Below are 15,211 nucleotides of genomic sequence, written 5' to 3'. Positions count from 1 at the left end.
AATTTGCTGCCTCTAAAGCAGAGGCAAACAGTCTAGGAGAGGAGTTCAGGGACTAACTATAAAGAGGCAGTTAAGATACTCTGGAGTAACCTACCTGGCACCAAACTGCTACTCCAGAAAGATCCCAGTGTCCCACAGTCCTGTATCTCACCCTCCAGCCCCAGGCTTTTCTTGGATGTCTTGCATCATCTAAAATAGCAACAGTCAATTATGTTCAGACAACTTCATTGCTTTTTCATTGTACCTTAAGGGTAAAAAATGTTTTCCTCAATTTACTACTGATCCACAGATATGACGTGTGTCTAGAATATTATTCATGAACTAAAAAATCTAGCTTTCCATCTGTTCAGTAAAGGTACAGGTCAAATTACAGTAAACTGAAGAGTTTGAGAGTAATACTACATAAAAAACTCAAAACCAAAACAAAAACCAAAACAAACAAAACCCGTCCCAAAACCAAACCAAACCACAACCAACCAAACAATAATAAATAGCAACTCATACCAGATTTCTTAATGTCGAGATAGATACCTGAGGAAAGATTAAAAAGTCACAAGTAGATCAGAAGGTGGTATAATTTCTACATTCTTCTGTGGTCTTATCCCCAAGTAAAATCACTTGCTCAACAGCTTCTAAAAACAATTTCATATAAATACACATTACTCCTACATCTATCACTGAGAATTAAAGTGATCCTAAGCGTAGCAGTTGTTATGTGCCAAAATGAGCTGGTGGAGAAGATTATCCAGGCTGAACAGACAAATTTAGTCAGAACTCAGGAAAAAAGAGAGTTTATGAACTTTGGAAGATGGGAGAATTAGAAGATCCAAAGCCCAACTAGAACTTGAGATACCACTGTAAAAGACAATATAAATACATATTTCTCTAGCTATATTACCAACAAGAGGAGGGTTAAGGAGAATCTCCATCATTTATTGAATGCTGTGAGACAGAGGATGTGGAAAACACAGAGGTTTTTAATGTCTTCTTTGCCTCAGAAGAAGAAAGATCTTTGTCTTTAGAAGAAAAATCAACTGTTCTTGAGTTACCCAGTGCCCTGAGCTGGATGACAGAGTTGGGGACCAAAATGAAGCCCCCATAATTCAAGGGGAAATGGTCAGTGACCTGCTACTCCTTTTAGACATACACAACCCTAGGGGACCAGATGGGATGGGATCCACTCGAGTACTAATAGAGCTGTCTGAAGAGCTCACCAAACTACTTTCTACCATTTCCCAGCAGTTCTGGCTAACCAGGAAGATCAATTTGAGACCCATGTACAACAAGTTCTGGGAGGAGGATCCAGGAAACAACTGGTCTGTCAGTCTGACCTCAGTTCTGGGGAAGATTATGGAGTAGATCATCTTGAGTGTCACCCTGTGGTACGCACAGGACAACCAGGGGATCACTTCCAGCCAGTATGGGTTTATGAAATGTACATCCTGCTTGTCCAAACTGATCATCTTCTGTGGCAAGACGACCTACTTACTTGTACTGAGTCTGGATGAGTTGGAGTTCATTTCCCCACAGTAGCCCTCACAGTGCTGTGCTTTGCATTGGCAGCTAGAAGGGTGTTGATAACACACAGTTTTGGCTACTGCTGAACAGGGCAGGCACAGCATCAGCTCTGTAACATTCCTTCCTCAGTCGAGGGCAAGATCCTGTGAGGGGACTCAAGTAGGCCAGCTGACCCACACTGACCAAAAGGATATTCCATACCTCAGCCAAGACATGTCAGCTCAGACATAAAAGCTAAGGCAAAGAGCAGGAAGGTGGGCATTCATTGTGTCCAATTGCTGCCTGCTGAGGAACTGTCACACATACTGAAGCCCTGCTTCTCAGAGGTGGCCGACCATTGCTGCTCATGGGAAGTAGAGAATAAACCCTGCTATCATTTGCTTTGCTTTAGTTTGTGCAAGCTTCTGCTTTACTTTTTGCTTTAAATAAACTGCCTTATCCCAACCCACGAGTTGTTTTTCCACCTTACTCTCTCCCCTGTCTGGCTGGGAAGGGAAGTGATAAAGCGGTTGGGTGGGCACCTGGCATCCAACCATGGTCAACCCACCACATTACTGAATAAAGGAAAGTCTGTAGATGTTGTCTACCTAGACTGTAGAAAAGTCTTTGACACCACTTCCCACAGCATTCTCCAGGAGAAACTGGCTGTCCATGGATTGGACAGGTGCACTCTTCACTGGTTAAAAAACTGTCTGGATTGCTGGGCCCAGACAATTTTGGACAATGGAGCTAAATCCAATTGGCAACCAGTCACTAGTGGTGTTCCTCAGGGCTCAGGGTTTGGAGCACAAGTCTGATGAGGAGCAACTTTGGGAGTTGGCACTGTTTAACCTGGAGAAAAGAAGGCTCAGGGAGACCTTATCACTCTCTACATCTATGTAGAAGGAGTCTGTAGGGAGATGTATGTCAGTCTCTTCTCCCAGGTAACAACTTACAGGACTAGAGGAAATGGCCTCAAGCTGCACCAACCTGCTCATGGAAGTAATTGAATTGCCATCCCTGGAAGTATTTAAAAGAGGTGTAGATGTGGTGCTTAGGAACATAGTTTAGTGGTGGATTTGTCAGAGTCAGATTTGCAACTGGATTTGATGATCTTAGAGGTCTTTTCAAACCTCAATGATCCTGTGATACTATGATTCTAAAATTTGTGTGGATTCTTTTAGTGTTGTTGACTCCAAAGGAGAAAACAAATAAACCCAAAACAAAACCAACCCCCTTTTTATAAATCTAACTGCAGTGTCTAAGCTTTTAAATATATGCAAAACCCCTTCTGATTTCATCAGTAAATTTTTATATGAGAATGCAATGGATGATATTGGGTTTTTTGGTATTACACTACATGTGTGGGAATGCTTGTGGATGCATTACCACATTTATATGTTGGAAGTGGAATTATAGAGATTGGAGAAAGAATCCCTAATTCAACACTCCTTCTCATAAAGATAAGCAGATATGGACTTTTGTAGATATACATTTAAGCTTTATGTGGTCTTATGCTGTATTTTACATTTTATTATATTATCGTTTCATGTACTATCTCTTATTTCTTATGTATGTAAACCCCATTTTCCTATTGGTGATTATTTGGTGCACTGCAGCAGTAATCCATTATGGTTATGTTCTCCCTTTATGGTTATAATTTACACACTCCGCCTTAACTCCAAGTTTTGTTCTAGCACCTTCTCTACCCTACCTTATATAATGCAGAAGCCATTTTATATTGAAGTCTTTTTCTGATCACCTTTGACCAGCTCAGTTGTGTTCCTTTCCATTCCACCTCAATAAAGCCGTCTTGCCAGTTTCACCTAAGAAGTTGCGGACCTGCTTATTTCTAGCAATGTGCCCCGTTTATATGCCACAATAAAAAGCTTTTGAAATACGTAACAGTTCAGAGCTGTCCTGCAATCTTTATCTATCCATTTTCTTCTAGTCTTAGCCAAGAAATCCCATTAACCTCAATGTCAGCAAAAAAGTATTACTCAACTATATTTCTTTGTACAACAGAACCAGGCAAATTGTTTAAACATTTTTAAACAATGTGCTTCTATCTGGTATTGAATGGTCTTCATGTAAAATACTACTCAGTAAAGAAGAAAAGTATAAAAACGTGGTTTCAGCTATTAAAAATGTGCCTACTAATATTCCTTGTAAACTTTAAGGAAATAATTGGAGGATTTTAGATGATGAAGAGGGTGTTTGTTTGACAAGTTTAGTAGTGCAGATCATTATACTAATTACAGTACAGCATAGCCAGGCTAATTACATGTTAGTAATTGACAAAAGTATTGTTAATGACAGGGGTTGCGTTTTCAGCCTCTTTTTCTTTCTTTTTTTTTTTTTTTGTAAATGGAAAGATAAATGCATTAGAGTTTTTTGAAATGTTAAATCCTTCTTTTAGAAGTTCTTTACTTTTTGAGCTAAGCAGTCCTTAGTAAGAGTATAAATTATGTCTTTCACTATTAAATTTATGTGAATGACCAGACAGATATATTTCACGTTTTTTTCATGTTACTCAAAAAACCAGTCAGCAGATTAATGGAGGCTGATGTTAAAATACAAAAACAAGCAAAAGACGTTTTATTTCTGGATCAATTCAGTTATTTAGTAGAACATATAGAATATATATAGAAAGTATAAACTCGTAGATTTCAGGAAAGTCATGGTTACATAACCAATAGATAGTGGATTCTTAATTCAAATTTACTATTAAAATTGTGATGAACTTTGAAGAATAAGAAAGATTGGACACAATACAATGAGTTTTGATTAAATAATGGTTAAAGATGCTTCACTATTTGTTCACATCACTTATAAAATATCATCTTTAATGACTTAAAAAAACACAACCGAAACCCAACAATCTACACCTAATTCAATTCTTCATTACTTACAAAAGATTACAGCTGTGCTAATTCGTCTAAACTAAAGTTTTTATCCAGGCAATAGAGGTGTAGTCAAAATGACTGGATGCTCTTAATGACTTCAGCCCATTTAGTGGAGGGACACAGACAGTGGGATTGAGTCACCCTCAGCAAGTTTGCAGATGGTACCAAGGTGATCAGTGCAGTTGTTTCACTTGGAGGAAGGGACACCACACAGAAGGGCCTTGACAACCTTGAGGACTGGGATCATGCGAATCTCAGGAAGTTCAACAAGACCAAGTATGTTGTCCTGCAGAAGCATAAGGACAATCTCTAATTGTAATTCTCCTCTTCTTGCTTCGCTCTTGCGAGTATCTGTAGCACTCCATCCAGCTCTGGAGCCCCCCAGCAAAAGAAAGTGGGTCCAGAGGGGGGTCATGAAAGTTATCAGAGGACTGGAACAGTTCTATTATGAAGAAAGGCTGAGATGGGGTTGTTCAGTCTGGAGAAAAGAAGGCTCCAGGGAGACCTTACTGTGGCCTTCCAATATATAAAGAGGGCTTAGAAGAAAGACGGAGAGAGACTTTTTACAAAGGCCTGTAGTGATAGGAAAAGAAGTAACAATTTGAAACTGAGAGTAGGTTTAGATTGGACTTAATCACAGAATATTCTGAGTTGGAAGGAACGCGCAAGAATCAGCAAGTCCAACTCTTAAATGAATGACCCATACAGGGATCAAACCCACAACCTTAGTGTCATCAGCACTGTGCTCTAATCAACTGAACTAATGTTTCACGAGTGTGGTGAGATACTGGAACAGGTCACCCAGAGAAATTGTAGTTGTCTCGTCATTGTGAGTGGTCAATGGTGTTCTTATCAACCTGATCTAGAGAAAAATGTCCCTGAGCATGGCATTGGGGTTGGAACTAGACATCTTAAAGTTCCCTAAAGTTCCCTTCCAGTTTAAACCATTCTATGATTCCATAATTCTTTGATTCTACAATTCTATAATTCTACAATTCTACAATTCTATGACCTATATGACAAAGTTCACGCTGAAAAACACAAAGAACAAATACGAATAATCAGAAACTTAACTTATAAAATCTGAAACCTATCTGTCACATTTTGAAGCCTTGGATAACTCTGGGCATGGGAAATGGTACCAGACATCTGTGATTACACAGTTGAATAACACTGTGATGTGTGGGTGAAGACACCTGTGTTGTAAACATAAACTTAAGTATCTTGGTCTGAAGATAAATACCAATTAAAAAATTGGCAGTGTTAGCAATGAATATAAGCCAGATCAGTGAATGAAACCACTATTACAGTGAGGTAGTCTATGATTAATTTCTGAAATTGCATAAAATACTGTTCTTATTTCATTACCTTACTGTTCTTTTACTATATTCTTTAATACTTTTAAATTTATACATTAGTTCCTTCTTTTTCATGATGTGTCCTTCCCTTCTTTTTATCATTTCCTATTTAGTGTCACTACCATTTTTTTGCCCTTTTTTCTGATATATAGTTTTTTCTTCTTACTTAAACCTAGAAGACAGAAAACTCAGAAAAAAATAGCATATTACGGTCTGTTGTCCAGTTGTGTGTTATTGTCCCTCTTTTACCTCATCTATGTGATTTATAAGTTTCTCACATCAGTAAAATATCTTCTTCACAATGAGCAAAAATTTTTCTTGGTTCATAGGTACTTTTTTATTTAGATAATATTAACATAAATAGGATTACAGTGTTTAGAATTCTTTATTGTACTATATAAGGTTAATAGACATTTTAGGTAATACTTTAAAAAATAAATTATATTTTATTTGCTGTTTTATTAAATATATTTTATGAGTGCCCACTTTGACTTAAATTTATGATCATAAGTGGATAGTAAGCAATATGCAGAGAAGAAAAGTAAAATATTATAAAATAGATTGACAAGAATTGCAATTAAAATTGTTTCAGTTTTCTTATTTATATTGAATTCTAGTGCTTTTATTGCTCCTGGTTTATGTACCATAAGTCATATAAGAGGTAAATTGCATCAAAACAGTTATCTGGTTAATTTATTTCTGAAATTTTAAGCAAATATTGACACTGGCAGTTAGTCATCAGTCCAATAAAAGCCTTCACTTTTTCCAAGGAAGATAATTCTTTTTCCATTCCTCTTCTCTATCAAGGAATCATTAAAAAAAACCCAACATGATTTCTGTTTTCATTCAGTTGGTGTATATTATATTCTACAGTAGTGATGCTCTTTTTCATCTTGCTCGATTACTCTTCTATTACTTCAGTGCAACCTACAAAGTAGTTTTTGTTGCTTTTCTGCCATGTTCTTTTATCAATCAGTTTGGGACGTTCAGTTTTTCTGAGTGCATAATGTCTAAGTTTAGAAGAATTGAAGGTTTTGATCGACAGAGAATCAAAAAGTTTAGGTGACAATAAAGTACCTAGTGTTCATATTAGGCATTTACTTTCAACATCTCAATCCTCAGAAGCTAATGTCCTGAGATTCTTGTAGGCATCTGAGTTTATGTTCCCAAAGAAGCATGTTAAATACTCTCAGGATCACCTACTGCATGACTATGTTAAACAGTTAAGACTGATAGCATCTTCTTATAAGTCCCATTCATATTTACCATATAAATATTTCTTTTTCCAGGTTGCCTTAAACTTGATTATGTTGCCACATATCTGACTTCTGTCTCAACTGGCACTATAGTTCACCTTTGTCAAATTAATGAGCCCTATATGGGTAGTTTTTGAAGACATGAACTATTTCCCAGATCTATTGGTTGTGTGAACTACATAGTCACCATCAATAGGAAGAGATTACACGGTTATCTGACACATGGTATATACCTTACAGACATATAAATGCTGGTTTTACATGTTTTATTATTTTACCTTTCTTATATTCTGTAGTTAGAAAGTTGGTGAGCTTTGATTTTCATCCATTAAAGCTTAGCAAGTTAGCTTTAATAATATACAACAAAGATGATTATCAATTGAATTAATGAAATAATCAGCTATGCAAAAGATTCTAAACAATTTAAAGCACTCTGAAAAATATTGATCTATTAGATAACTGACACCAGAGTAAATATAGCATTTCATGGTATTTAGGATATTTAAAAAAAAGTATTGTTATATGGTATTCCTTCTTTTTCCTCTACTTGTTGCCTCTTCTCACATCTCCTGTTTGGCAAGTTGTCCTTTTTCATTTTACTTGTAAGGATTCTGTGGGGAGAGGGGGTTGAGGAATGATAAGAACCAAATTAACCAGTGAAAATATCCCAGTGAGTAAATAACCCATCCTTATTCCGTGGTAAACTATTGCCTATGCTTTCTGATACCAATGTATTTATCAACAGCAATTTCTGAACCTTTCTCTGTCACAACAACCAACGAATTGCGCTATTTGTGCATCTGGCAGTTTACTGAATGCTCCCAGATTAATAGTGTAACTCATACTATTTGTGCATCTGGGGTTGGGATTGTGACCAGACTTAGACATTCTGTTTGTTCATCTGGTACCTTGCCAGCCTTACACTGTCAAATTACTCTAAAATATTATCTGTGAATGTCTCCCAGGGACTCAGACAGATGGATAATATACCAACAAAGAAAGAGAAAGCCTAGTGGTCCCCAGGCCTGCTACATCTTCAGATAACCCAGAAAGCAAGGAGGTCTCCCTTTACTAAATTTTTCCATGACATTAGACCATCCCCAAAACATTTTCCTATTCTGCATTTCTTCAAGAATAATTTCCAATTACAAACTTAACATAACCTATACTGATACTGCCCAAGGGACAAAAGGTAAGATGTTATGCTTTAATGGAAATATAAAATGTTTGAAGGATATAGATAATGTCAGGGTGGACGATAATTTTGTGCACCAGACAGGTGCACAGTGTAAAATAAAAATGTATAACAGCAGTTCAGGTTGAGAGCACACAGTTAGAGGGAACAGGTTTTCACAGAAAGAATAATGGTCCTGCTGAGCAAGAAGATGATTTAAAGATACTGAAATCACTTAGGAGAGACTACTTGCCTTGCAATTTGGCTTTTCTGAAGATCCCCTACCAAATCTTGAGTCCCATAGAAAGACAAATTTCTTTCAGACCTTTGGTGCTCCACAGGACATCGATGGCAACTCACATCAACCTTTGAGTACAGCTGTCAAGTTTATGGAGTGGAGGTAAATGAATCAGTAAACCTAAAACACAGTTTTCAATTCTAACTTTAACCATAGGTCAATACACAGTGGTTTCTCAGCATGGTCTCTTGCAAAACAGCATAGAATCTTCTTTAAAGATACTTTTTAGTATTGATGTTCATTTCTGTAGAGTTAAACTGCAAAAGGCTGCTATAAATGAAAAAAGTATAATTGTAACAATGGCTGCATAAAGTCAGAGAAATAAATCAATTTTAAATTTATGCAAATAAAATAGTTTACATATGTATATAAATAAACTGAAAGGCAGAATAACATCTCGTTTTCTCTCTTTAAATATATGATAGGTACAAACAATACTTATAACATGCATTCAGTGCAAATCCTTACATCTATGTTAAAAAATCAGCAACACTAATTTTGCATTCTCTAATTTCAGCACAGTAACATTCCTTTTGAATGCCCGTTCCTTACAATACTGCCTGGTAAATGCGAACAGTGAAATTAAATTAAGTGTCTTAAGGCAGGCAGAGATCCAAATCAGGCCATTCTGCTCCTGCTGACTCCTGTTCTATTCAGCTAGATTTGTGTTTGAAACAGACTGTTTTGGTATGGGAGATGGAAGCAGAAAACAGTTCAGACACTTTTTTTTTTAGTGATAATGTTGCCAAGGAAAGCAAGTCGATGAATGGCAATAAAAACTGTACATAGATTTGCACATCAGGTTTTGTACACTTCAGGCTGAAACTCTAAAGTGACTGCTGAGGTTTTGTATAAACATCCTTATTGAGAAGGGATTTGAGGCTTAGCAGAAATCCTGGAAGGTTATTAAGATAGAGATCAGCTGCTGCCCTAGAATACAGAATCCTGAAAAAATCCACATCATCATCTCGATTTTGTAGCATCTGGCTCACATCATGAATGCCTCTACCACTGTCATTCAGTAAATTGAATACCCTGTGTCAGGAAAACGACCTTTAGAAATAAATATTCACTGTGTTAGAATGATGAGGGCTGTAAAGTAGTAATAGGAAAAAAAATCAATATAAAAATGTATGCAGCTAATTTTGTCTATTTTAAATAAATGGCAATAAAATGTGGGATTACCTGAAGGTAAGCCTGATAGATCCTAAGGAGTGTAGGAATAACTGTTCCCTATTTAACTGTTCCTGACTATTTAACATCAGCAGTATTGGTATATTTCTTTAAGTTCCTTGGGGCTGTGCACAACTGTACCACACTGCTTTCAGACTTGCATGTCAAATATCAGACTTGCATGTCAAAACCACTGTTTGGACTGTACTTCCCTAGACTTGCAGAAGAAACTGGATATGTCTTTGCTGTGGGCTGGTATTTTGACTATGTTGGACACCTTGTTCTTGGCAGTGAAAAGAACAAGCAAAATTTGGCACTTGTTTTTCCTGGCTTCTGGAAATAGTTCAGATGTTTGCAATTTGTTGGTTTCTGGGACCAGACTAGATTAGATCACTGTTATTTAATACTGGCAGCATATCTGTAACTTCTCGCTGGCCAGGATACTGTGTTCTGACCAGAATTCTCCATCGGGGAGAAAAGATAGGCAAAAAAAAAAAAAAAAAGAGAGAAATACAAATTTTTTTTGCTCCTCTCCCTCTTCCCTTGCCTATTCAAATCAGACTGCACGTGAATTTGACTTGAATCTCTCTTAAATGTGATCAAAAAGTATTATGGGGTCATTGCCCCACACTTTGTAGCATTTCAAAACTTTTTGAGTTTAAATTGGAGAGAGTTTAAAAGGGACACCATTGAATAAGCAGTTATATTTGGTCTGGCTGAGATAATTTTCCTTGTACCATCCCTCATAGTGCTTTGCTTTGCATTGGTATCCAGAAAGGAGATAATAAGACACCAGTGTTTTTGCAACTGTTGAGCAGTGCTCAACAGCATCAGGGCTGTCTCTCCAACTTTTTCCCTTTACCAGTAGGCTGGGGGTGGGTAAAATTTTGGGAGTGTACGTAGCCAATACAGTCAACTCAAACTGACCAAAGGGATGTTCCACTCCATATGATGACTGCTGAGATATAAAAGCTAAGAGAAAATAGGAGGAAGGGGTGGGAACTTGGGCACTCATGATTTATCTTCGTCTTTCAGAGAAACCACTATGGGTACTGAAGCCTTACTTCTTGAGAAGAAGATGGACATCACCTGTTGATGAGAAGTAGAAAATAAATCTATTGTTTCCTTTTGCTTCCACATGTGCAAGCTTTGCTTCTTTCTTATTTAACTGCCTTTACCTTGACCCATGAGTTTTTTCCATCTTATTTGCCCTCACCCTGTCCTGCTAAGGAGAGATATGATAGAGCAGCTTGGTAACCACCTAGAATCCAGCCAAGGTCAATCCTCCAGAGTAATTCTTTGTTATAAGAGCGTAAATGAAACATCATAAATGCCTTTTGACCTCTACAGCTGGTGTTGCAACTGCAGAGTCTCTCATTTTAGAGAGTGCAGGAGAGGTTGGGACAGGGAGACAGAGTTGGTAGCAACCAGAAATAACGTGCTATTACATTGACCATGCAGGCCTTTGAGGCCTTCAGTATCAAAGGGTGTTGCTTCAGCTTTGGTCGCATAAGGTTGTTTTAAGCACTTGACAGATCTTTCATTTTATAGATTTTAATCTTATTGTATTTTCAAAAAGGCTGTTGGAAGCAATGGTGAAATAAAGGAGTGTGTATTAACTTCTATTTGTCATTGTCGGGACTCCTAAGTGCCAGGGACTCCATTGTGCTAAGTATTACACAGAAGTATAATAAAAGATACTTACTGCCACAAGGACATTTATAGTCTCAACTAAAAGACATAATAGACTGGGAATGGGCAAAGGTGTATGAACTCATTTTAAGGCAAGTTGCTTTGTCCACTGTGTCTGGGTGCAATGAACCATCAGCATTGTTCAGCACACACTGCACTCAAAAATCCAGAAGGCTTTCAACATCATCACTGGCATGTCTATACTGCTTTGCCTTTGGTAGCAGATTTGTGATGGTGGTGAACTCACTGTGGCAGCAGAATTGCTTCTCTGTTTTTTATCTGGCAATTATCCCTAGCCTGGCTTTGCACCTGACACCACCTTCATCTTCTAGGTAAATGTATATGCTCCAGTACTGTGTACCTCAGGAGGGTGGGATAGACAGGCAGCAAGATGATATGTGGGAGCAGCAGGTGGACCTCCCATCCCTTCTTCTTTGTGGAGTCAGGGAATGTGCTACTGCTGTCAGACACAGTCATGGACTGAGAAGGGCCAAATATGAGGAAGGAACAGGTTTCCTTGCTGTTTGGCTGTGGACTAGCTTTAAATTCTGCAAGCTACATGGTTTCTCATGGTTATTCTTGCAAGTAATAAAGCGTTGGTAATACTGCAGTGATTGGCGATCGGTTTTGACTGAAAGTTATATTCTCAGCTTGAAACCATGCTTTGTGTATTTAGTCTTATGTTGCTGACAACTTAGTTGTCTTTGTATCACACTTCATGAAACAGAGTACACATATGCTCGAGTTCTGTCTTCTCATATGAGGAGCGAATTTTTTCTGGTGTTCCTTGATAAAAGTGTCGAATTAGTTGTTTTTATCTAAGAATTTTCTCAAGAATTTCAAACAATTTTGGATTGCTCTATACTGATAATTTTTTCTGGAAGTGACAAGTTTTCTGTGACAAATGAGTTTTGTTTTCTGTATTTTCTAATGACTATTAAATGTTTATGTTCACCCTGGATCATAATATAAACTGAACAAGATAAAATTGCATTTACAGTATTTTTTTTTAAATTTGGAACTGTAGTTTGATTTTGGCATAAATTCATCTAAGGTTTCCATAGGCTCAATTTGCAGAGTATTTTTGGTGCAAGTGTATTACTTTATAGAGGAAACTAAATGTGATTCTTTTTCAGTTGTATCCCAAAGGTGGTCTAATCTCTAATAAGGGCATATATATTTTTATTTCCTCCTGTCAGTCAGTTGTATATATTGATAAAATCACCCTGATTCTTCTCTTCTCAATGCTGAACAGCCCCAGCAGTTTCAGCCTTGCTCTTCCTGTCAGATGCTCCAGTCCCTTTATCATCTTTGTAGCCCTTAGCTGCGCACACTTCAGTTTTTCCATGTCCTTCTTGTACTGAGGAGCCCAGCACTGAACACAGCTGTTTAGATGTGTCTCCTTGGGACCAAGCAGAGGTGAAGGATCACTTGCCTTGATCTTCTGGGAACACTATGGTAGCCCAGGAGACATTGGCTGCCTTTGCCAGGAAGGCACACTGCTGGCTCATGTTCAACTTGTCCATCAAGACACGCAGGTTCCTTTCCTCAGAGCTCCTTTCCAGCCACTCAGTCTCCAGCCTTTCCTGAAGCAACAGGTCATTACCCCCGAGAGGCAGGATATGTAATTTTCTTTTGCAATTGTTGTTGCATCATCATTTACACTTTGTGTGTAAAATTCTGTGTAACTAGTGATGTTTTAGAATAATTTTTATACCAGCCAGTCTTAGTTTTCTTTACTTTGTTTTACTCTTTACTTTGTTTTACTCTTTTCTAGATTACAGAGGTTTTATTCACTCACAATGCCCCAAATGATAAAATTTACCATACTGATTATTCAGTGTAGGTTCTTAGATTGATGTTTCCTAAATAGAAATTATCAATACCTATTGATTTATCAGTAAATTTTCTATATGATAACATCACAACAATTTTTTTTAATATCTACAAAAAATACTTGAAGTATGAAAACAAAGCATGTATTTTTTTCTCTGTAGAAACTTCTATAGATTATACACTATGTTTTACACACATTTTAAGGGATATTACACTGGATTATGGTCATCCCTTAAAATATACAACATGGGTTTCTCATTTTTAACCTTTCTTTCATACTGTCTTTTGAATATATACATACCTAACAGTATTACTGAGCATTTTACAAGCCTGGTACCCTGAGGCAGTATATTATCACTTAGTTTGAACATATATTGAGCTTTTCCTTTTCTTTGTAGTTCAAGTGCAGGTGTTCTGCAGTCTTCACCAAGTTTTTGTCATCCTTCCGGAGAGCTATCTAGGGCTGCTTTTTTATTCCTGAGGGAAAGGTGGAATTACTACCAACAGTTTTTCTTTTCTTATCTTGACCTGGTGGCTGAGTGGCTTCTGTGATGTTGCCTGGTGCCTTTCATCCCCACTCCTGCTGTGAGAGCAATGCTGAGCATCACCTGCAGTGTCTCTCCCCAGTCAGTTGCTTCTGTTCTTTTAGCTGAGTGAGGATAATTACTTCACTGGGACAGCTCCCACTGAAGTCAGGGGAGCTAATAGAATCTCAAAAAGCGAATAGAAGAACAGCTTTGTTTCATGTGAGGTTAAATACGATGAAGTTGAGTCAGTGTGATACTCATTTCAAACAACAGTACTATGACCAAAATCAGCTTCTGGGATAGAATTCTCATTTTATTGGGTCTGTGTATTCCTAGGGATCCATTTCTCTGATACTACTATCAGAGTAGTATCAGAGATACTACAATAGTTTGATATTGCAAATAATGTAGATGTGTGTTGATTGGAAGTTCGAAACTATTTGGAAAATATTAGTGGAGAAAACCTTTTTCTTGTTTTCCTTTTACGCATTTCTAGTTAGGACTGTCATATATCTTCTTAATTGATTATGAACAAAATGTATATAAACCATCACATTTTTCTTCCCAAAATAAATAATATGAGAGTAAAATAAAAAAACCCTTCTACTTCAGAAAAAAAATTAAAATAAGTAAAATAAAAAATATTTTTTTTCCTGTACTCCGTCATGTCACACTCAGATAGAAAGTCTGACAAAGATAAAAAAAAATTAAAAAATGGCACAATGAAAAAAGAAATGTAAAGTTCATTATTCTGATATGTCTATTTCCAAGACATATTCAACCCTACTTAAGGAAATATATGGTTTTGCATTGCATTTTCTATTTGAATTGAAATATGAGTGCAATTAATAACTTTTATACTAATTTATTAAATTATTTAAAAAATTAAAATATCTCTACAGATACACAATCATGAATGTATATAGCATTACTATATAAAATGATGTACATAGGAGTGTATATATTTGCATAAGTTAATTGGAGTGCACAGATATACAGATATTAAGTAGGAGACTTCTTCACCAAAATCCACAGTGTTTCAAAGCTATCAATGAAAGTAAAAACAGCTAAGGAATGGATTTGTGAGATCAGGTAAACATTATTTTCCTTTTTTTATACTTATCTAGTTGTAATTCAGAGTTCAAACTCTCTATGTTAAAATATGTAGAAGAGGAAGAGTAAAAACTACAGAGAATTATTTATTAACAGTAAAATAACTTTTGTGGATCATAATCCAGAAACAAATATAATCAGACCTTCAAAGGTATCTTTCCCATATAAAAGTTCATAACTCCATGTCCTCTTGAAAGGACACATCACTGTGTGTTGCTGCTTTGCTCCTGTCAGCAAGAATGATCTCTGGATCAGATGCCTCAGATTCATTTTACGTGCAATTAACAAGTGCTTCAAATTTTTTAACCCAAGTAGACTCATGGACACAGAAGCATACTCTCTGTAAAAGAGGTAGAACAGCACAAAAATATTTCTTCAGTG

This window comes from Manacus candei, unplaced genomic scaffold, assembly GCF_025592945.1.
Source record: "Manacus candei isolate 608988 ecotype Guabito, Panama unplaced genomic scaffold, ASM2559294v1 h1tg000012l, whole genome shotgun sequence".
NCBI classification, from domain to species: Eukaryota; Metazoa; Chordata; class Aves; order Passeriformes; family Pipridae; genus Manacus; species Manacus candei.
This window is presented reverse-complemented; position numbering follows the sequence as displayed.